Genomic DNA, 24,687 nt, shown 5'->3' with positions numbered 1-24,687 from the left:
AATCCGTTTGGAACTATTTAAATGAGGCTGGATACAAAATGAAGTACGAATTAACACCAATTCTTATTCTAGGGCACAATAGACCTAAGATCGCGCTGCATTCCTCATTTATTAATCTTAATTCTTATGAATCCCACCATCTGCTAATCGATGCTAAATCGCAACAAAATCGATCCACTTCTGAAGCGGATGGTTACTGATGATGAAAAATGAATTACTTACAACAACATCAAGAAAAAGCGATCCGAGTTGAATCGCGGTCAGGCTGTACAAACGGTGGCCAAGCTACTATTGAGAAGGGTTTCCTACATATTCGGTGAGATTGCCCAAAAATCATCTACTATGAGCTTGTAGCTATCAACAAACTATTGAATAAAACATGTACTGTCACCAAACGGACCATTTGAAGGAAGCAAACGATCATAAGCGAACAGTTTTGGCAAATAGGTGAAGACACTCGCATCAATAGTGACTCGCCAGCTTCAAGACTTTGGTTGGGAAAGTTCGTTTGCATCCCCCAATTTTCGCCGACATTAAGTCCAATGTGGTCACAGGGTTCTGAGGATATCCTGGCTGTACACTAAAATAAGCTCAACTTTGAAATACATCCATTGTCCTCAACTGTAAGTGCATACTGCAGCAGCAGAAATCAACGCTTATGCAACAATACCTCACCCTTTAGGTTTCAATGATCCCATCAAAACCTAATCTGCAATTGTACTGCATACTATATACTTCTTTTATGATCGAAAAGATTGTCGTTAAAAATGCAACAACACATAGCTTCTTTTTTGTTTTGGGTTTAGTCCTATAACAAGGATCGGATTTTCGATTAAAAAACCCATCAGTGGATTTCAATATCTTCTTTCCCTGCAACAAAGGTAACCTTTTCCGCATCATATAATTTACTCCTTCACCTTTCTAGGAGCATACTTGCTGACGTGCATACATTCCGCTGAACGGGAAGGTCTATTGCTGGACGATTGTTATTGGAGTAGCGGAAGTTTCAGTGGAAACATAGTATTACGTAATCAACGATGTCGATGCCAGTAACATTTATATACGGAACCCTCTTTCGAATAGTCCACTACTACCAGCCGCAATACTGGGTAGATTACTTAGAGGCTCGCTCTCCTTTCTATTGTATATGGGGGAACTCTAGTGTAGCGGGATATCCACCGCGGCGAAGTATAATGATTGCGTTGTAATCCAATTCTGACAACACACTTCGATGAATGCAAAGTAATCTTCACGTCATTTTGCCGAAAATTCGTCCTATAACTTTGTATGTATGACTGAGGTCAAAAGTTCAGACCACCAAGAGAAAATAATTGGATTGATGTTAAGTACTTTTGATACAGCATAGTAACTTCTTAAGCATAGGGAACTAATACCATTACTGAATGTACAGGGTTTTTGTCCGGAAAGTAATAGGACTGATTTTCTTCCGCCGCGACTGTACTTCGGAGCATGCGCGCACCAACTGGATGCGGTAGAGGGCAGTCCTAACTAACGAACGAGCGGCTGGTCAGTTGTATTCGAGCACCTGGAGAGTCAGGTCGAACATTTTCACGCGACGTGTTTCTGTGAGTGATAAAAGCCGTTAGAGCAGAGGTATGCGATTAAATTCTGTGTAAAACTCGGTAAATCTGCGTCAGACACGTTTAATACGATCAAGCAGGTTTACCCAGATGTTGCTTTAGCAAGAAGTGGTGTGATTCGATAGCACCATGCCTTTTTGGAGGACCGGTCGCTGATAAAGACCGTGTTGGGAGACCTGCGACTTCGACAAACACCGACAATGTGACTCGTGTGCGCTAATTTTAGAACTCAGTCCGTCGACTAAGTATTCGTTTGATTACCCAGATGTTAAATTTATCAAAACCTGTGGTTCATGACATTGTGATGGAGCCCTCGACTCACATCGCCTTTCTTGTGAACAGCTACATAACCAAGGCCGGCATCCCAACGTTTCCGCAGTCATCCTACAGATGTGGCCTCTCCGAACTTTTTTTGTTTCCTTGCTTGAAAAAGCCGATGAAAGGCAACATTTTGAGACGACAGAGGAGATCCAAGCAGCATGCTCCTCGGCTCTCAAGGCTATTGCGGAGAATTCCGTGACGGCTTCAATGCATGGAAATCGCGTTGCATCGACATAGAAGGGGCCTACTTTGAAAGTTTTTAAAGAATAATATCGATTGGTTCAAAAAATTTTTTTTTAAATCCACTCAGTCCTTTTAATTTAGAACAAACCCTGTTCAGCGCGAACTTGTGTCAATGTGTAGGATGTCTTAAGGAATTTGGTGGAACCCAAGTTCATAAGCACAATATGGCTGAGTGGAAATCTTCACCACAGTTCTCTGACAGATATAAATATTTCTGGGTGACTTTGTCAATACAAATTGGGTTTGAAGGGATATATCACAATAAAATTAAGGCAAATAGCTGATCTCTAGTATAATCTTATAAACAAAACTATTAAAAATGAGAAGAACCAAGTCAAAGCTTATTTGACAATAGCAGACTACAAACTTACAACTTTCTGCATTTATTTATCTCTCTTATCCCCTCAATAAGTAAAAAATGGTTAAAAATTCCGAAAAGTAACGCTACATTTCTCATGACCGAGATATATTTCTATATATATGGTGGCACATCTTTTCACTAAAAACAATTGTTAAATTATGAACTTAACACACTTGCCGTGTCAGTTCGTGCCTTAAGAGCCAATATACGAGTATATAAATTAATTAACATTTCGACGCTACCGTTTGATTGGGGGCGTTGGTTTGGAGGTGTACAATTTGTGGGTCTAATTCACAACTGTTTGTTAAACGTGCGCTGGAAATCACCTCATGAGACAATAGTTCCATTCATAGCCTTGATTGTGGCCAATCTACGATCGGTGGCGTGATCAATTAGCGCTTCTGAAAGTTATTTTCGTTAAATTTCTTAATATTCTGTTATAAATCATATAATAAGCAAATATTTACGTCACTGACGGAACTACAAGTGAATAGCGCGTTGATTTTATTGTCTTTCAAATTTTTTAGTTTAAATATTTGGGATTTTCATCATTGTAGTATACTATCGTAACCAGGGTAAGTCGTAAATTGGGATGCAGCAATTGTTATAAATTCTGGGTCATCGATAAAACACTATCATTTATTTATACACTAAAGAAATAGCAAAGAACTTTTATTTCCTATTTTATGAAAATGAAATTCTAATGTAGAAAGAGAAGTAAAAAAAAATCTTCAAAATGTTGACCATTGGTTTTTACACATAAAAGTATCATCTTTATCCAATATTGCTTGCAGTTCGGCGTCTTCAATTGTTATTGGTGGTCCGCAGGTTCTTCATTTCTCACATCAAAATCAGTATCTCTGAAAAATTATAAAATTTTTTGTTTACTGCTTCTGATGGATCTGTTGATCACCAAATGCCTCGACAAGCAGTCAATGCAACTCTGCAGCACCTTTCTTCGAATGAAAACAAAAAATTAATGCTCCCCACAAATCGCCATTTTTCGGCATAAAATTCTACATTTTTAACACAATGAAAATACGAGGGCTGCTATATATATTACTGGCCTAATAATGTATATAGGCATATTTATCAACGAAAATGTGTTTTTTTTTCGTTGGATTTGGCTCGTCTTGGAAGACCCACACGGTCGATTGCTGTTTTGTTTCGGGCTCATATGCATAGATCCATGATTCGTCACCTGTTACGATCTTATAAACGTCTTTTGAAGCACCGCGATCGTATTTTTTCAGCATTTCTTTACACCAATCCACACGAGCCTTTTTTTGAGCGATTCTCAAATTGTGCGGGATCCAACGAGAACAAACCTTTTTTACGGCCAGGTGTTCATGCAATATCGAATGTATGCTGGTGGGAGAAATGTATAGGCATGCCTCTATCTGAAGGTATGTTACATGACGATCTTGCATTATCAGTTCACGTACGGCATCGATGTTTTCTGTCACAACGGCTGTTTTTGGACGACCTTCAGGGATTTCGTCTTTGAGCGAGCGTCGGCCAGGATTGAATTCGTTGTACCAGTTTTTCACAGTGCTATAGGATGGTGCTTCATAGCCATACAAAGATTTTAGTTCATCGATGCACTCTTATCGTGATAATCCACGTCGAAAGTTGTGAAAAATGATCGCACGAAAATGTTCACGAGTTAATTCCATTTTTTGGCCGAGATGAATGTTTTAGTTCCCTGTAAATAAAACAATTCACGATTAAATGACAAAACGTTCTGAGTGATGTTATGCTAAAAAATGTCAAACTTTCCAATGGAAATGTCAGATTGCACCTGGCAACACTTAGTGTTGCCTACGTCAGAGATATATATAGCAGCCTACGTACAGGTAGTAAGTAGTTCAGTTATAAGATCTTTGTAATTGTCAGCTTTCACATTTCCAAGAAAATGTTTAACAACGCTTTTAAAGCCACTTCAGCCTCGTATAGCAGTTTCATTCAGCAATTGCTCAAAAGTTTCATCCTTCATTAGTTCTCTTATTTGCGGACCCACAAATATGCCCTCCATAATTTTTGCTTCACTGACTCTTGTACATTTTTGTTTAAGATACAAGAACGCTCTTTCATTTCTGTCCATTGCCTTAAAAAAATTCTTCATTAAACCCAATTTAAGGTGGGAGTAATACCTTTTTGGGATCAACTAGAGGTTTACTGGTAACGTTTTTTTGTCCCGGAGTGATTGCCTGACGTACTGGCAACTGCTTCTGTACATAATGACAGTCTTCCGCACAGTTGTTGTATTCGCAAACGAAGCAACAATATTTCGTATATCCTTGTTGTATTCCAAAAAGAAAGGTCTTCACATATTGCTCAACCATACTCATGAAAGCGGATGTGCTCTAAGGAAAACTTTCACATTCTCATACTATTAAAACTAAGTTTAGTGGAATCAATGAATAGACGACAATCACGTGGATCATGTTTCTGTCCTAGTGCGTTAAACAAAAGGTTAACTTCTGAACAGTATACTAGATCCCTTTCTTGAAGAAAGCAATTTGTGAGGTCTTTCTGCATTTTTCTGTAAAAAGTAATACGAGGGCTGTCCGATAAATAACCGACCTAACCATGATGCACGCGACTTTTTCAAAATTTTTTTTTTATTTTTCTACATAGTCTCCTTGTAACTCCACACACTTCTCCCAGCGATGCTCCCATCTCTGCAACCCTTCCAAATAGTACTTGGCGTCTTTGTCTGCAAAATACGAGTTCACGAAAGAGATTGCCTCCTCATTTGACGAAAATCTCTGGCCGCCGAGCGAAGTTTTAAGTTGAGGAAACAAAAAAAAGTCGCTTGGTGCTAGATCCGGTGAATAAGGTGGATGGTTAAGCAGTTCGAACCACAATTCGTGGATTTTAGCCATGGCGACTGTTGAGGTGTGAGATGGTGCGTTGTCTTGGTGGAACAAGACTTTCTTTTTTTGCAAATGTGGCCGATTTTTCGAAATTTCTTCCTTTAGCTTGTCTAATAATGATGCGTAGTATGCTCCTGTTATAATTTTTCCTTTTTCAAGATAGTCGATAAAAATAATTCCATGGCTGTCCCAAAAAACACTCGCCATCACTTTCCCAGCCGAATACACAGCTTTATGTTTTTTTGGGGCTGGTTCCCCCTTTTCAATCAACTGTTTAGATTGGATTTTTGTTTCGGGCGTATAATGATGAATCCAAGTTTCGTCTACAGCTATCAATCGGCGCCAAAACTCGGTCTTATTGCCTCTAAACTGAGCCAACAGAGCGCTGGAAATGTTCATGCGCGCACGTTTGTGGTCTAGCGTAAGCAAACGCGGCACCCAACGCGCGGACAGCTTTCTCATGCCCAAATCTTGGTTTAATATGTGACAAACAGTTTCTTTTGACATCTTCATAATCTCAGCTATTTCCCTAACTTTAATCCGGCGGTCGTCTAGTACCAATTGATGAACTTTAGCGATGTTATCGTTAGTGGTTACAGTTTTTGGACGCCCAGGACGTTCATCATCTTCCAAGCTCCTGCGACCACGTTTAAATTCAGCTGCCCAAAATTTTACGGTGGTAAACGATGGTGCAGAGTCACCATACACAGAGTCCAACTCATCTTTGATTTGTGAAGGCGTATTGCCTTTCAAAAATAAAAATTTAATTACAGCTCGATATTCAATTTTTTCCATTTTGGGGAAATCACCGAAATAGACTCACAAAAACGACTGTCAACAGATAATTGCGCAAGATAAATTTCTGAAATTTTGGCGAGTAGCTATTATAATATGCACAATTTGAAGTAGAAACTTTTTTTCAGATGTGCTGCTACGTTGAGGTCGGTTATTTATCGGACAGCCCTCGTATTTACATCACTGTGTAAAATGTTCCAACCATTGCGATTTTGAAAGGTTTAGATCTCGAACTAAGCCATTAAGTTCACCCTTTGAAATTAGATTTGGTACTGTTGAACATCCTGCTAAATCAAATAACGGATCGGTTTTCATTTCTTTTGGGGTTTATGTAACATCACTTGAAAAGCTAGTCGATTAGTCATCGAGACTTCAAGAATCTGTTGCTTTTGGTATAGGAAGTTGTTCACTGTAAAGCTGATGGTAAATTACAGTACTTAACCGTATGTTTAGACTTCGGTCTAATAGCTTTAATATTCGTGAGGCAAAAATAGCAGTCTCTAGCATGGTCTTTAGGTTCTCTCCAAATCATTGGCACTGCAAGGGGCATTTTACGAAATGGATCTTTTAACCCAGCTGTTAACAATATTACACAAGTTTTATAACAGATATGAAGGGCCCATGCTTTGTCTTGCAGAGTCTAAATTTCTCACGGAAACCCATTCGATGAAAAATTTGCTTCTAGGTGAATATGATTGTCAGGGACATCTGTGCCAAATTTCACATCAAAATAATGTTGAAGGTTTAGTATACGCTTGATAAAACGTATTACTTATTACTGGTAATGAGTCTTTGATCTATGATTACGACCCGGAAACAGGCGATCAATCGGCCGATTATCGTGGCAGAGGTGAGCTGAAGCCGAAAAAAACACGTCAAAGTAGTTCAAAGATCAAGGTTATGTTGACAGTTTTCTTCTATTATCGTGGTGTGGGATACTCCAAATTCCTTCCGACCGGCCAAACTGTCAACAAGAATAATATTTCAGTGTCATTATGCTTCGTTTGCGCGAAGCTATTCATAAAAGAGGCTAGAATTATAGGGCGACAACTATTGTTTTTTGCACCACGATAATGCACCGTCGCTTCTGCATTTCTTCTTCTTCAGTTTTCCACTAAATTTTCAAACAATATTGAACCGCAACCAGTGTATTTACCTGCCTTTAGCTTCGTGTGACATCTATTGATATCTATACATCTATTCAGCAAACTCAAAAATCCGTTACGGGGAAATCATTTTAAATCAATTGAAGACATTAAACGAGATCAGCCACGCGCATTGATAGCTATTCCTGAAATTGACTTTAACAACTTTTTTGGGGATTGAGTAAACGTTGGCATAAATGTTGGCCTCCATACACTATGACTACTTTGAGAGGGACGACGGAGATTGAGAAGAATAAAGTAGGAATTTAAAATGACGAACAAAGTTTTATTATTTTCGATCACAGTAATTTTTTACTGATCTGCCCGAGGCTACTTTTTCAGTTCGTGGATCTCAAGAGAATGCTCGCTGAAAACAAATCGCAGAAATTGACATCTAATTTGAAGTAAAAGACCGATCATAACATAAAAATGTGATCGAAAAACTTAAAGATGGCTATAATCGGAGTGGGAGCTTTCGACTGCGATGTTAAACAGTTTTTGAAGCTATCGATACAGTTACAGTTCCAGATATAAATATTCCGGACTGCTTACGCGAGCTTTGCTTTATTTAATTTTTAGAACTTTCAAAGCCTTTAAACACCAAATGATTGTGGAAAATCCAGAAACTGAACTGACTATTGACTTATATTTCACTTTACCTTCATAACTGTACAAGTGAAGGGAGCGTCACTGCCGCAATTCGTTTTTCCGTGTGTCTAACAGTGGAGCTACTGCTTTTTCTCAAAGATTTTAAAATTTTATTGGACTCTACAAATACATATACATATATTCTACTATGTATGTATGCGCTTTATGAGCCCTTCAAAACAGCATAATTATTTGTAAGCACAGCGACAAAGTACACATGAGTAAACGTCTTCCTACCACACAACATACCCATAGAAATCTACAAAAAAAATATACTTCAATGAAACAAGTGTCTGCTTAGCTCCTGTGCAGTGGCACTGTGATGCTGTGCAGCAAACCACGCGCATGCGCGTTCTCATACCGACAATCGTACGATATCTTCAGCCGACAGGTGTGTACAAGACAAGACGTACCTGTCTTGTGTGTTACACACCGCCGCAGTGAACTCTTTCAACATTTAGCACGTTGACCGGTCGCCTCGTAGACACTTTTTATGTATTTTAATATAAGTTTTACGCAGAAGCGATTACAAATATTTAAAGTGTTTTATGGCTTTTGTAAGGTACTCGCACTTACAGATGCCCAATACACTTGTATATGTGAGGCAAGTCATAGGCGGCTGTGCGGTGGTGCAGTGAAGGTGCCAACACTAAAAATGTTTCAACTCCGGTTGTATATAAAAAATTGTTGTAAAGAAATGTTGGAAAAATTCATGCAACTATTTGAGACTTTTTTGTGGTTTCTTAAACGGTCCGTAATCTTGCGAGATGGGATGGAGAAAAATTGTTGCAATTGTTTTAAGGTAAACTTCTAGCATTTTTATGTCAATCATAGTGAGTCGGTTATGGGTTGCCATATGGTTTGAATTTCATATTTAGATAAATAAGGGAAATGTAGAGAAACTTCAAAATTTTCAGCGAAAGTGGATTTTTGTACACAAATTTAATTTTCAATTTCAAACAAACCAACAAAAAGTCGAGGAAGTCAAATCTGGAAATCTAGGCAAACAGGCAATTTCACTTTTTGGCGTCCGGAAAATAATTATGTATATACATATATGTGTATAAATGTTTTTGCTGTCATCTTGAGACCTGCAACGGTTTCTCTAGACCCTTTTCAGGCATTTTCGAACATACTGTGAGGTCAAAACGCAATGACTGTTTCGAGCTGTTAGAAAAAATAACGATTATTTTTCCACGTGTGGCTTAAAATGAGTTAAAACTTCATCTTCCAATCCTTTATAGGATGCCATTTCTTCTTCATATCTCCTTCAAATGATAATTTATTATTTCCTTTCATTATTTTTAAAACTGTAGACCGGATTAACAATACTTAATCTTTCGCTGTTCATACTACTAAGTATGTCATATCCCGTATATGTTGAAAATAAACAATTGATATTTTCAGAAAACTCAAAAACCAGTCATTCTAAATTTCATATGGCTATTTCACACGCTTTGGTAACCCTCCATTCCACAGCAGAGTAAAAACTATTTACATTTTCGCCATTCCCAGGCACAATGTACAAGCGTACCGACCGCAACGGTCACTCGTCACAAGTGCTCCATGTGGCACATCCATAATGCGCGCTTGTGCGGCTGATTAGCGGCAGTGGCACCCGTTCGTCTCGAACAACATCACAATCATAGAGCCCACCTAGCATATTAAAAGTATTCAGCGAACAACAGTGGTCACCGTCAGCAAGCATTCAGCAGCCACCGACATGAGCTCACCCCGGTTTCCCGGTTTTTATGATCCAATTGTTGTTTTAGTCATAATTGCCATCATTTGTGTTAATTACCCGTTTGGTTGCAATCCTGCGTTAAGAGTCTTCAAATTAATACAAAAAATCTCTGTGTATACTTGTTGCGAGGCACTCGTTTGTATTTTATAATAATTGTCATTAAAGTAATTACTCGCTATTTTGTTTGTAAACGCATTTTTATGAGTGCACCATTCAACCTATTCGAGGTTTATTAAATGAAAATCTTCCGCGCCTTGCTCACCCAGCACTTCCATCTCTACGGCTGCTTATGAATGATGGATAATTTTATTGTTTTTTTCCTTCTTCGCTCTCCGCTCTATTGTTAGTGATTCTAATCTTTATGCTTACAGATTAGCCATATTTAGTGATAGTTTACTTATACTTTCTTAGTGGTCTGGTGGTATGCCGTGAAAAGGTCGTAAAAATATTACATGCCACCGAAAAGAAATCAATCTGGTTTGCGGGTATTTTGAGTTCTCACAGTGAGATCTCTCGGTGTGGCGTAAAGATTATGACACATTATCAATGACGGCAAAGGATATCCGTTGCTAAAGGAATTTTCTTGTTTCCAACTTTTAAATGCGGTTGATAAGATTTAGGTTTTAATAACTAAAACTCTCATGGATTTTTGTTCTCACATCATGTCCGAATTAAGAGCGTTAAAGGCTTGTTGTAATAGCTGCTAAATAAGAAAGTATTTTTTCTGTCTTCTTCAATCTGTCAGGATTTTATGACTTATCAACAACAATAAAGTACTTTATTAAGCAAAATATCTGTAAAACATTTTGGAAAAACAACTTAAGTATTTTAGTGGGAGATAATTAACATGAGAACACAGATTATAAAAAAATCTTTGACGATAGGTTAAGAGAGCGAAGAAACAACCAAAAAGGATCCTTTGAATTTATACTCGTACTCGAAGGCATTTCATATTTCACTTATTTGTACAGCTTCTATGTATATTTATGTATAAGTCTTCAGAATATATTTACAAATTTTGAACCTATCGTAACGCAAATTGTAGACAATAATACTTAGATGCTTTAATTACATTTCTGCACTTAACTTACGGTGTAACTATAAGTAACGGGTGATTTTTTTGAGGTTAGGATTTTCATGCATTAGTATTTGACAGATCACGTGGGATTTCAGACATGGTGTCAAAGAGAAAGATGCTCAGTATGCTTTGACATTTCATCATGAATAGACTTACTAACGAGCAACGCTTGCAAATCATTGAATTTTATTACCAAAATCAGTGTTCGGTTCGAAATGTGTTTATCGACAAATTTTGTTCAGCGATGAGGCTCATTTCTGGTTGAATGGCTACGTAAATAAGCAAAATTGCCGCATTTGGGGTGAAGAGCAACCAGAAGCCGTTCAAGAACTGCCCATGCATCCCGAAAAATGCACTGTTTGGTGTGGTTTGTACGCTGGTGGAATCATTGGACCGTATTTTTTCAAAGATGCTGTTGGACGCAACGTTACGGTGAATGGCGATCGCTATCGTTCGATGCTAACAAACTTTTTGTTGCCAAAAATGGAAGAACTGAACTTGGTTGACATGTGGTTTCAACAAGATGGCGCTACATGCCACACAGCTCGCGATTCTATGGCCATTTTGAGGGAAAACTTCGGACAACAATTCATCTCAAGAAATGGACCCGTAAGTTGGCCACCAAGATCATGCGATTTAACGCCTTTAGACTATTGTTTGTGGGGCTACGTCAAGTCTAAAGTCTACAGAAATAAGCCAGCAACTATTCCAGCTTTGGAAGACAACATTTCCGAAGAAATTCGGGCTATTCCGGCCGAAATGCTCGAAAAAGTTGCCCAAAATTGGACTTTCCGAATGGACCACCTAAGACGCAGCCGCGGTCAACATTTAAATGAAATTATCTTCAAAAAGTAAATGTCATGAACCAATCTAACGTTTCAAATAAAGAACCGATGAGATTTTGCAAATTTTATGCGTTTTTTTTTTTAAAAAAAGTTATCAAGCTCTTAAAAAATCACCCTATAGTATTAGGACAAGTACTGTGATGAAGCACGAACTTGGAAAAGCAAAGTTAATAAGAAGTTCACTACAAATTGTTTTAAATTCACCAAACACTCTAGTAGTTGCGAAGCATTCCTTATGGAACTTAAGAACTGATCAGTAAAAATTGTGTCGAGAAATCAACTAGACCAGTAATTCTACCACAAGATGCGCTCATTAGCATAGTAGTATATTCAAGATAAGACAACAGTTTGTATCTTTGGTGCTAGTAGCTGATAGTTATTGGGAAGACTAATAATTCGAAAAATTGACAACAATTTCACATACAACTTTCCTCATTTTGCTTGACAATTCAAATCTTGGAATTCCCCGTTCTAGTCTAGAAGCATAGATTTCGAATAATTTTTGAACTGTGGTAAAAAAAGACAACTAATATTTTTACCATCCATTTTGCTATTAGTTATTTATTAAAATTGCACAAAAGCAGGAAAAAAAATCTGAAAAATAAAAAAAAATTAATTTTTAAAAATTAGCATGACAGGTGACCATACTGACATTTTCAACTCTCCAAGCAAATCTCAATCAAAAAAATAATAATCTAGAACGTCAGTTTTTTCAGTTTCAATGTCTGGAATTACGGAAAAGATTGAAAAAAAATTATCGAAATGGCGACTGCCGGAAAATTAAAACAGTTTTTTTTTGTTTTTCGATGTTTCGAATTTAAAAACAATAATAAATTGAAATTTGAGGATATAGCTAGTTTCGGGTATAGACAAGTCTTTAAAGAAAAGTCTCTAAAAATTATAAATCTTTCCAATAGAACCTGATAAATCGTGAGTAACTTTGATATTGACAGTTTCCAGAAAAACGCGTTGAAGGTTTTGTACCGGACGAAAATGTTTCGGTGTAAGATCAGAAAAATACTTATTATATAGTTATTTCGCCGAAAATAATTTGAATTTTGAAAAATCTTCTTGTAGACAAATTCTTGAATAGCTAAACTATGAAAATTTATAAAAAAAACAAAAAAAAATGTTTCTCTTTTTAGACTAGAATACAACCTTAACAGCGAAGCGATGAAAACAAAGGACCCGCCGGAATGAACGCTTTATTTTCAGCTGTTCTCTCTACTAAAAAAGCCGGAAAAATATTTAAAATAAGGATTTGCAAAACTAACAGAAATTATAAAGTAAATATCAATACTCATAACAGCACTGAAAAATTAATCAATAGAATTTTTATTTTCCCAATTCCAAACTCAAAGCGAATGCGCGAAATATCGCTGGTTAATTCATGTTTTTAACAGCTGTTTCTTCGTATGGCAGAAAATTTTTTTCATAACTACTATATTTTTCTTCTCACGCTCTCAAATTGTGCTCCCTTCTGCTTGTCTTTGGTGAGTAAACGCTTAATTTAATATTATTTTAAGAACATTTTTATGTAAGCTAAAATATTATTGATTAAAGGAAAAAAAGGAAATGTGTCGAGAGTATACTAGTACTCGTATACTAGATTTTATACTATATTAATTATTATAATTACAGGTGTTCCTAGGAATCTATATATATACTAGCTGACCCGGCGAACTTCGCCCCGCCCAATTTTTATTTTTTTTTGGAAGTCATAAACTCGTATAACTTTACCACAAATAATATAAACTTCAAACAACGCATTTTCATTTAATGTTTTTAATGTTTGTAGCGCCATCTACTGTAACATACCGCACTCAATACCGCTCTTAGCGCCACCAACTGGTGGATAGCTCTTTGCTAATAATAAACAAATAATTTGCAATAAATAAATAATGCGACTATAAGGAGAGTTATAAACTATCCTATCTTTCAAGTTGGACCAAACTGCACACAGTGTTAAAAATTTCATTAAAATCGGTTCAGTAGTTTAAGAGTCCATCGCAAACAAACAATGTGACACGTGATTTTTATATATTAAGATGTATGTATATATAATTATATTTTTCGCCAAATTAAAATTTAAGATATAGAAAGTACTTAAAAAAGTATATGACAAGAATAATTAGTAAAGTATATGCGGATGCAGATCTGATATTTGTTTATGCGAAACCATGCCTAGAGCGTTATTAAAGGATTGTATCAATATAGTATTTTCAAAAAACCAATATTTTGCCTTGAAAGGTATCTAAAGATTCATTATTTATAGAGCGAAAAACTTAATATAGAGAAAGTATGTACTTCAATTCCGACCCGCGCCATACGCTTCCCGATCAGAGCAGGCATACATTTGTATTGATTACTAAAATTGTAACACGATTTTCTCAAAAACACTTTTTAGGTTAAGTCTTAAGGTAAAAACTCACTCAATTCACCACTGATTACTTCAAACTTTGTATAAAATTTTCCAAACAAGGTTACTTTTTATACTCTTGCAACCAGTTGCTACAGAGTTTTATAGCTTTGTTCACCGAACGGTTGTACGTATCACCTAAAACTAATCGAGATAGATATAGGGTTATATATATATAAATGATCAGGGTGACGAGAAAAGTTGAAATCCGGTTGACTGTCTGTCTGTCCGTCCGTCCATCCGTGCAAGCTGTAACTTGAGTAAAAATTGAGATATCTTGATGAAACTTGGTATGTAGATTCTTTATTACAAAAAAAAAATCGAGTTCGTAGATGGAAAAGCCATTAACCGAAAAACCATATAGTCCACTCATTTAAGTTTAAATTAGGTAAGAATACCCACATATGTAAATGGGTATTTCGAATTCCGAGGTGAACTTACTATAATGACTGGACTAATAAAGTGCCATAACTAAACACTAAATTAAGATATAAAACTGTAATTTGGTACAGAGGATCGCAGAACCAAGGGGTATCTGTGGGAAAAATTTGTTAGAAAAAGTGGGCGTGGCCCGGTATCTCAGGACCCCACCAAACCGATTTCAACAAAATTTAGTACATAGGATTCTTTTTCTTATCTTCCATTGTGAAAATAAATGAAATCGGACAACAACCGTGCCTACTTCCCATATAGCTCAATTTAAAATTCCACTTTATTGGTTAACAAAAATGCACGAATAATGTCTTTAGTGTGTGCCATCGTATGACCAGAAATTGTTGAAATCCAAGAAAAACTGTTCAAGCCCCTAGGTACCGAATATTTAGACCCCGGTACCTATAGTCGGCTTTTGATCGAAAATGTCGGTCAATGTGCGATATATACAACTTTAAATGAGCGATAATCCTTCTTTTATAAAGGTATGTCTCTATGTCAAAAATGGATTGAATCGATCCAATACTTCCCTAAGCCTCCATATACCTAATATAAAAATTTTCGAACTTCGGGGTGACTTTGTATCGCATATATTGGCCAATATGTGAGTTATCCCAAGGAAAATATAAGAGCGTATTTTACACATATCAGTGTATCTTTGTTCCAAAAACTTGATGAAAATGCGCGAATACTTGCCCCTATATAAATAATATCAAAATTTTCGAACATCCAGCTGACTTTGCTCCATATTATTAGTTTTACACCTTAAAGTATTTCCTTGGCTTTTATTCTACATAGCAAGAGTATAAAAGGTTCGGTCGCACCCTTTTCTTACTTGTTCTAAGATAGGATTCATTCAATAATAATATTTGCTTGAAATATCAATTTAAACCATGAGGATAAGCATTCTATTGACATCTTTATTTAACAGTTTGAATATAACGGGTGATTTTTTTGAGGTTAGGATTTTCATGCATTAGTATTTGACAGATCACGTGGGATTTCAGACATGGTGTCAAAGAGAAAGATGCTCAGTATGCTTTGACATTTCATCATGAATAGACTTACTAACGAGCAACGCTTGCAAATCATTGAATTTTATTACCAAAATCAGTGTTCGGTTCGAAATGTGTTTCGCGACAAATCTTGTTCAGCGATGAGGCTCATTTCTGGTTGAATGGCTACGTAAATAAGCAAAATTGCCGCATTTGGGGTGAAGAGCAACCAGAAGCCGTTCAAGAACTGCCCATGCATCCCGAAAAATGCACTGTTTGGTGTGGTTTGTACGCTGGTGGAATCATTGGACCGTATTTTTTCAAAGATGCTGTTGGACGCAACGTTACGGTGAATGGCGATCGCTATCGTTCGATGCTAACAAACTTTTTGTTGCCAAAAATGGAAGAACTGAACTTGGTTGACATGTGGTTTCAACAAGATGGCGCTACATGCCACACAGCTCGCGATTCTATGGCCATTTTGAGGGAAAACTTCGGACAACAATTCATCTCAAGAAATGGACCCGTAAGTTGGCCACCAAGATCATGCGATTTAACGCCTTTAGACTATTGTTTGTGGGGCTACGTCAAGTCTAAAGTCTACAGAAATAAGCCAGCAACTATTCCAGCTTTGGAAGACAACATTTCCGAAGAAATTCGGGCTATTCCGGCCGAAATGCTCGAAAAAGTTGCCCAAAATTGGACTTTCCGAATGGACCACCTAAGACGCAGCCGCGGTCAACATTTAAATGAAATTATCTTCAAAAAGTAAATGTCATGAACCAATCTAACGTTTCAAATAAAGAACCGATGAGATTTTGCAAATTTTATGCGTTTTTTTTTTTAAAAAAGTTATCAAGCTTTTAAAAAATCACCCTTTAACACACTTTCAAATACAATTTGATTTTTTCACATATGGTGTCCTCAAAATGTAGATTCGAAATTTAACTACAACTGTTCAAGCAAGGATAATATGGCTTATCAAGAAGATCAGTGCCTATAACTATATCTTTTAATTTTTTTCCAAAAATATCGGTTAACCTGTGAAATAAGATAAGATTAATAAATGAGGAATGCATCGCGACCTTAGGTCTATTTTGCCCATCAACTGCATATTTGCCATCAAAACTATTCTTTTATTACGTTTTTCACGAAAATAGTAGATGACAGAGTTACCTTGGGGTAAGAGATTTCGTTTCCTGTTCTCTTATTTAGAGACATTCAGAGTGGGACACGATTACAGGTGTATTTTGCAGAATTGGTTAGCTCAGGATTTTGGAAGAATTTTTCAGGTTTTACAGATCCATCGGGGCTACTGTGTGCTGTTCGGTAAGCACATACATATAAGTATGTATGCATTACGTATATTGTATATTGTATACAACTTTTGTCACTTGATACGAAAAATCGCTTTTAATTGCAACATGAAATATAACGCGGTTTTATAATTTATGACACACTCAGCTTTACTGCATTCACAATACTTATGCAAATAATATTTTTATAACTTATAAACTCACCAAAACGCTTAATTACATTTAATAAGATTTCATGTTTAACACGTCACCATAAACGAGAGCGAAACTCGCTTTTGCCAGCCGCAACTTCTACTTGGCACTAAGTAATTACCGTCATAAAACCAACGAAATTATTTATGGACACACTTTAAGTGGCTGAAAAATTATGGAAAAAAGCTTACTTAAAAGATTGCATTAAATAAATCACATTAAAAATAAAGCAAAGGTTAAATCACCTTTCAAAAAGTTCAAATCGCACAAAATGCAACTTGTAAAAAATTGCCGTTTGACTTGACATTCGCGCGCACTTACTCACCGTATTGCCGAAAACGCTTTGATCACTGCCGAAAGTGCACGGAGACGCATGGAAAAAAACAAAAACAAACAAGAAAAAACTTTAAATTCGGCTGCACCGCAGCTAATATACCCTTCACAGTTGCATTTCTTTTAGTAACTATGTGTTCAGCTTGTATGGCAGCTATATTCTATAGTGAGTCGATCTGTACAATTTTTTTGGAGATTACGTTGTTGCTTTAGAAAATAATTTATACCAAATTTTGTGAAGATACATTGTCAAATGCGAAAGTTTTCCATACAAGTACTTGATTCTGATTGTTCGGTTTGTATGGCAGCTATATGTTATAGTGGTCCGATATCGGCAGTTCCGACAAATGAGCAGCTTCTTGAAGAGAAAATGACATTTCCAAAATTTCAAAACGACATCTTAAAAACTGAGGGATTAGTTCGTATATATACAGACGGACAGACAGACGGACATGGCTAAATCGACTCAGCTCGACATACGGATCATTTATATATATAATTTAAAGGGTCTCCGACGCTTCTCTCTGGGTGTTACAAACTTCGTGGCAAACTTAATATACCCTGTTGGGGGTATAATTAAGCTAACGAAAATATAAACAAATCTACATGTTCTTGCATACACATTATGTATATATATATATACATATCGCTGTGGGTATGTATGTATGCAAAAAGAGTTAATTAAAAATAATTAATTCTCACGTGCTTAGAGCTAAGTATAGTAGAAATCATAAAAGTGCCTTTTTATTTCACATTTTTTTGTTCTTTCCTTTTTTTAATAGCGCAAATGTAAACTTTCGGTAAAATTACCGAAACAGCAGCCGCAAAGCGACAAAAACGATTAAAAAGTTCCATTTAGATAAGTCAAACAAACCAAAACCACAAAGAAACCAACCAAAAATTAAAAAAAACAACAAAAATTTTAACATTCACAAATTTACCACAAACCAACGGGCAACAAATCATTAACAACAACAACAACAATAACATAAAAGAGACAGCCACTTAATAATAAATGTTGGGAGGTGTTGTTAAGAGCAAGTGCATGCACTTGTGCGTTTCTTCCGCCTGCAGGTCACCATTCCAACCCCATCTAGATCCCGGTTAGCGGCCAATTAAATGAATTAAAATGTATTTAAAGCTCGCTGAAATCACTTTAGCCGGGAAGGCAAACGGTTGTGTGTACCCATAGTATCTCTCACATACAAATCTACCACATAGTATGTACATATGTATACGCATTACACCCGAATATCTCCATATGTTTGTATTGCTGGTATATGTTTTAGTAAATAAAATAATGAACTCATTTCCACACAGCTGTTGCATTCGAAGCACTGACTCAGCTCGGAGACTTATTTTCGAGTTTTTTGGAGAACAATCGCGCAAATGGTACTACAACTACATACGAGGTGTGTTCAAAAAGTATCGCGAATTTTGTGTTTTTTCAAAAATTATTTATTTATTCATGAATATCTATTTTGTCCTCTTCAAAGTAATCACCATGAGATATTATACACTTGTGCCAACGGTTTTTCCAATCTTTGAAGCACTTCAAAAAATCATTTTTTTTTTTATCTTCTTCAGCTCCTCCTTCGATGCCGTCTCTATCTCGTCAAGAGGAGCGTAACGTGGTCCTTTCATGGGCCTCTTCAGTTTAGGGAACAAGAAAAAGTCACAGGGGGCCAGATCTGGAGAATACGGTGGCTGCGGCATCATTAGTGTGTTGTTTTTGGCCAAAAAGTCGCGCACAAGCAACGATGTGTGAGCAGGGGCGTTATCGTGGTGCAAAAGCCAATTTTTGTTCTTCCAGAAATTCGGGCGTTTCTGGCGGATTGCTTCGCGCAAATTGCGCATAACTTGCAGGTAATATTCCTTATTGACCGTTCTTCCCTGTGGCAAGAACTCATGATGCACCACGCCCCTGCAATCGAAGAAAACTACAGTTACTGTTAGTCTTAATCTACAGCTGATTAGAACTTGGGTTTGGTAGTTTATTAGACATAGGAGTCAGCTTAAAACTTAGAGGGTTTTCGAAAAAAAGCTTCTGATTGAGTATAATTTGTACTCTCCACTCATCTACTCAAAAGCGGTGAAGTGAATTCAATGAGCCCAAAATCAATGATTTTTTTCAAAGCTCTGGGTTTTTGAATGAATGGACTCCTGCAAAAATTCGTGGACAAAAAGTTGATTGAAAAGAAATTGAAAGGTTTAGTCGCCCACATTGTAGCATAAACTTTAACCGAAACTTTTTATTACTCTTTCAGACCAGTGACTCCTAATCTACATGCACCATATCTTACAGGGTTTTCAAATAGGAATGATATGATTTCTAAGTGTCGCTTCGTTTGCCATGGTCGTCATCAAAAGCGGGGTCTTTCATCCGAGGCTGTCGATTAGTTTTCATTGTCATTGTTTTTTTACGTGGCGGGTCCCAAACCCAATGTACAACCTTGTAGAGGGGAGGTTTCGCCTTCTCACTTTAGCTCGCCTTCAAACGGATGTTCTTAAGCTACGCAAAGGATACTTGTTCAAAGACCGGAAGTCGTGAGCTGCTTGAATCATATGTAAAATAATCGTTTAGGCCACTTCCAAGTGAATGGCATTCAGAGAATTTTCCTCACTGGCGTGAATTTCTACATGGATTGGAATTTAAGCATGCTCTGCCCAATCTACAAAAAGGGAAACTCTACAATCTGCACCAACTACCATAGGATTAGTCTCCTAAACATCGGGTATAAGGTTCTACCGAGAGTACTGTGCGAAAGACTGAAGCCCATCATCAACAAATTGATTGGACCTTATCAGTGTGGCTTTAGACCTATCAAATCAACAACCGACCAGATATTCACCATGCGCTAAATCTTGAAAAAGATCCGTGAAAAGAGAATCGACACACGCCACCTCTTCGTCGATTTCAAAGCTGCTTTCGACAGCACGAAAAGGAGTTGCCTTTATGCCGCGATGTCTGAATTTGGTATCTAAAACTAATACGTCTGAATTTGCTGATTTTGCCTTAGAACGAATAGTTTCAGCTACCAGGCTTTTAATAAAGAAGAGTGGTGCGTTAAATAAGCAGAACTATCGATTCTGGTGCGAAGAAAATCCACAAATTACTCATGAACAACCATTTTATTCATCAAACAGATTGGTGTGGCTTTTGGTCTGGTGGAATCATCGGTCCGTACTTCTTTCGCAATGAAGCTGATGACGTCGTTACTGATAATGGAGAACGGTATAGATCGATAACCAATTTGAAGAAGTTGATCTTTGAAATATCTGATTCCAAATACACGTATAACAGCCGAAGTATTGCGAGAAAAGTTTGGAGATTTGATTATTTTAAGAAATTGTGACATTGAATGGCTTCCACGAAGTTCTGGTTTAACACCATTGGACCACTTCTGGTGAGTTTACCTAAAGTCATTGCTTTAAGCAACAAACCAGACTTTATTCAAGCTTTAGAAGTCAATATTGTACACTCTATACGTACAATTATGATTAGTAGAATGAGTACTCGAAAATTAGGTTCACCGAATTCGTTTCTGCAAAAGAAAGACGTGGGGGCCATTTGAATAATGTTATATTCAGAACATAATTAATTATTTCAAATTCATTCAAAAACATTTGAATTTCCTTGACAATTAGTGTATAATTATTTTAAAATCAATTTTATTATTCTTATTGGAAAACTCTGTATTTGAATTTAGTTGAATCCTGGGCTAGTGACCTACGTATTCCGTCACCTAATTATGTAAAAGTGACACACTACTGAAGCCTTTGAGGAAGGTCCTGACAATCGTGACAATGACACTAACATTTAATGAAATCGCTAAACTTGCCAACTAGTGTGCTTCAACTTGTTGTGTTCTTCTACAGAATTAAAGATGGAGCTCTCTACCGATATGAGTTTAAACGAATAGTTTCGTCTACCAGGCTTTTAATAAAGAAGATCATGGAAAATCCCGAACCACCTGCTAGGTGCGAAAGGGTTGATTGTACACTAGGTAATAAGATGTGTCGACGAACGGACTGCTGTCGCTATCCTCTCCATTAAAGACGACTGAGGAACCATATCGGTAAATGTAGATACTCTTCAATTAGAGACCCCTCAGCTAAATCGGATAATAGACTATGGCTTCGAGAATGTTGTTCAGGGGATCATCCCAACAGACGCCAGAGTGGATGATCTGCAGACACTAGGAGTAGAAGAGAGACGAGTTCGAAACGGTCAAGAAAATTGACCCCGTAAAGTCATATCGTCGATTGTTGGACTTGCCTTCAGTCTTGAGCAGCTCGAATGACTGAGGTCGGCAGCAGAAATGATGGCCCCGTGGAATGCGTACTTTTGCACAGGATACGATGCCGACGTTGTCATAATCTAGAATAGCAGCGGAATCTGTAAGTTAAGGAGAGAAAACCTAGGTGAGAGGACGGCAGCAAAAAACTCTGATTAGTATCAGCCTATATGCTTAATAACTCCGAGGTGGAGCCACTTTCAGAGTTGCTGAAGCGGTCTCTGGCAAAGGTTAAGGAAAGGGAAACCAACCTCATACTTAATTGATTCGGAGGCAACCTGGAAGCAGTGAGTATGAGAGATCTCAGACACTAAGGGTAGAGGTGAGTAATTTGTCATTTGCATTAGCGATATTTTAAGTTTTCCTTCGTTAAAGGCAAATCCGCTAGAGAAACGTTCCGTGAGATTAGTGGTGTTTTGGGGGATGGTACGCTGTTAGTTCGAACTGGCCGGTGAATCGTCCCAAACAGTTGTCATGCCGGAATTGTCGGCCAGGAAGGTTTTGCGCTGTGTTTGGTGGGATTGGAAAGGAACCATCCACTATGAGCTGCTCCCATATGACCAGACGCTTAATTCTACCCTCTACTGCGAGCAACTGGACCGCTTGAAGCAGATGATCGACCAGGAGCATTCACAATTGGCCAACAGGAAGGGTGTAGTGTTCTACTAGGACAACGCCAGACCATACTCTTCGTTGATGACTCGTCAGAAGCTACGAGAGCTCGGATAGGAGGTTTTATCGCATCCACTCTATAGCCCGGATATAGCGTCAAGTGATTACCACCTGTTCCTGTCCATGTCGAACGCCCTTGTTGGTGTAAAGTCGAACTCAAAAGCGGTTTGTGAAAAGTGGCTGTAAAGAGGGGGGTTTTACGAAGTTGCCGTCTAGCTGGAAACAGATTATCGAACGAAATTTACGAAATATTTGAACTAAATCCGATCACTGTAACATTTTTTATAAAGCATTGCAAACAAAAAAGCGGAAGGGAGATATTTTCGATCCTTATATATGTATAAAACAATAATTGATTGTATAATTTTGAATGTTCATATAACTATATTTAAATATATCTACATGTAGGTCATCTCAAAATACTTTACCTAAGTTGAAAACCATTGCGCATTATATGATACTTATGAATAAAAAGAAACAAAAAGAAAGACAGCAAATAGCAAACGATTTTTTTTTTTTACAATTTTACGAATTTTACGAGTCTAACTGCTTCTTCACTTTACGTTATATTTTATGATCGCTGCCACTGGCACAGCTTTTGCTACAGCATCTGAACTTTGCCGTGTCGTGGCTGATACTTTCCGGCAGCAGTATATGTGGTATAGTTTTTTGTTGTTGCCTGTGCATTTTCGGCGCTGAATTCCACGAAAAATGGCGATCAACTGTTGTATCCCATTAGTTGGCAAATTAAAATACATGACGACGGCAGCAAATACACCAGCTTCCAGCAACCACAGCGCCATAAACAAATACGTTTGCTTTCAACGCACCTGGTAGTTGTTGTTGCAGCTTGGTTGGTTTGAGCAGCGCGTGTGTGCGCTTTGCTTATGTATGCGCGGTGCCACCGATGCTGCAAACGGCCAACACACAAGCCAAATAACCGCCTGAAGGCGAACAATTGTGAAATGGCGGCGGCCCCATTGGTGCCACTGAAGCCGGTGTTGTTGGCCGTTGGCCGCTGTTAATTACACTTGTTGCGGCGATTTCACCAAAACTAAAAGCATCAAACTGAGCTGAGAAACAAAGAAAAACAACAACAACAGAAACAGAAACAAAAATGGTACCAACAACAACAACTGAACAGTAACTGAACAACAGTAAATAAAATTAGGTTTACATTATCTGACATGGATATCTCCGAATAAAACATTTGAGCGCTGAAATTTTCAACGCCGCAGCAGCAGCTAGACTAGCCGCCATGTCCACCTCTGTAGCGCTGGGTGTTATGCTTGGCTGACGGTTTATGTGTGGTTTATGTAAATGCATTTTTTTTTGGTCGCTCATTTTCTAATTTTTTGCTCGAACGAGGTGTTGCCCTCTGTCGGCCATTATTGCGGTCCGCAGAATTATCAAGTCTTTTGCGTGTGTACATTTGCCATTTATGTATTTCGGCAACGCCTATTTCACTTCGTTTCACCCTCTTGCAGCCGCTTCAAAATTGTACGCAAATTTTTCAATGCTGGAGATCTTGGAATTCGCGATCGTTGTACGGTTTTGTCAGACATTTGCTCGGTCGCTTCCGTTGATGAGCATTCGTTGTTGTTGCTGTGGCTGGCGGACAGCTGAAATGTGTAGATTTATGTTTGTAGGAGCTGTAGCAACCACCTCAATGCCTTGTTATTTTAACCGTTTTCGCTTGAACGTTGTGATTTGGAGCAGCGGAAGAGTTGTTGAGATCAGCGTGGCTGAAAGTCACCAAAGGTTGGACATGGTTGTGAAAGCATTTTTGCTCATTCATGTATTTTACTCATGTTTTTGATGGAGGTCAATGCGCTATAGGCTTTCTATAACATCATTTCGCGATATGCAAATTTCCCGTGTCGTTTAATTGTGACCGCTTTTGAAACCTTTTTTGTAGACAAACTTAGGCAAAAATTTACCGTACAACCGAACTTATTATCTAACGATCTTTTTGGGTTATAATATTGTGAAAAGCATGGTTTCTTGAAAATGTTTGAGGGTGTGCTCATCACTCACAGCTTGCGTGCTAGGAGATCAATGTTTTAACTATATATAAGATAAAACATTAAGTCGAATTGTTGATCCTAATTTGTATGGTATATATTAATATAAGGTTGTCAAATATCTTAATTCCACTTTTTTGCTCTTGATTCAATGCCATAATTATTAAATGTGTTACAGTGATCGGATTTAGTTCAAAGATGTTCGTTTCGTTCGATAATCTGTTTCCATCTAGACGACAACTTCATAATACCCCCATCGTAGAAGAAGAAGAAGTTATGGGATCCTTATTTGCGAGGATCGCGGTTAGCCACTTTTCACAAGCCTATTTTGAGTTCAACTTTACAC

The sequence above is a fragment of the Bactrocera dorsalis genome, chromosome 1 (genome assembly GCF_023373825.1).
Source record: "Bactrocera dorsalis isolate Fly_Bdor chromosome 1, ASM2337382v1, whole genome shotgun sequence".
NCBI classification, from domain to species: Eukaryota; Metazoa; Arthropoda; class Insecta; order Diptera; family Tephritidae; genus Bactrocera; species Bactrocera dorsalis.
Note: the sequence above shows the minus strand (reverse complement) of the source record.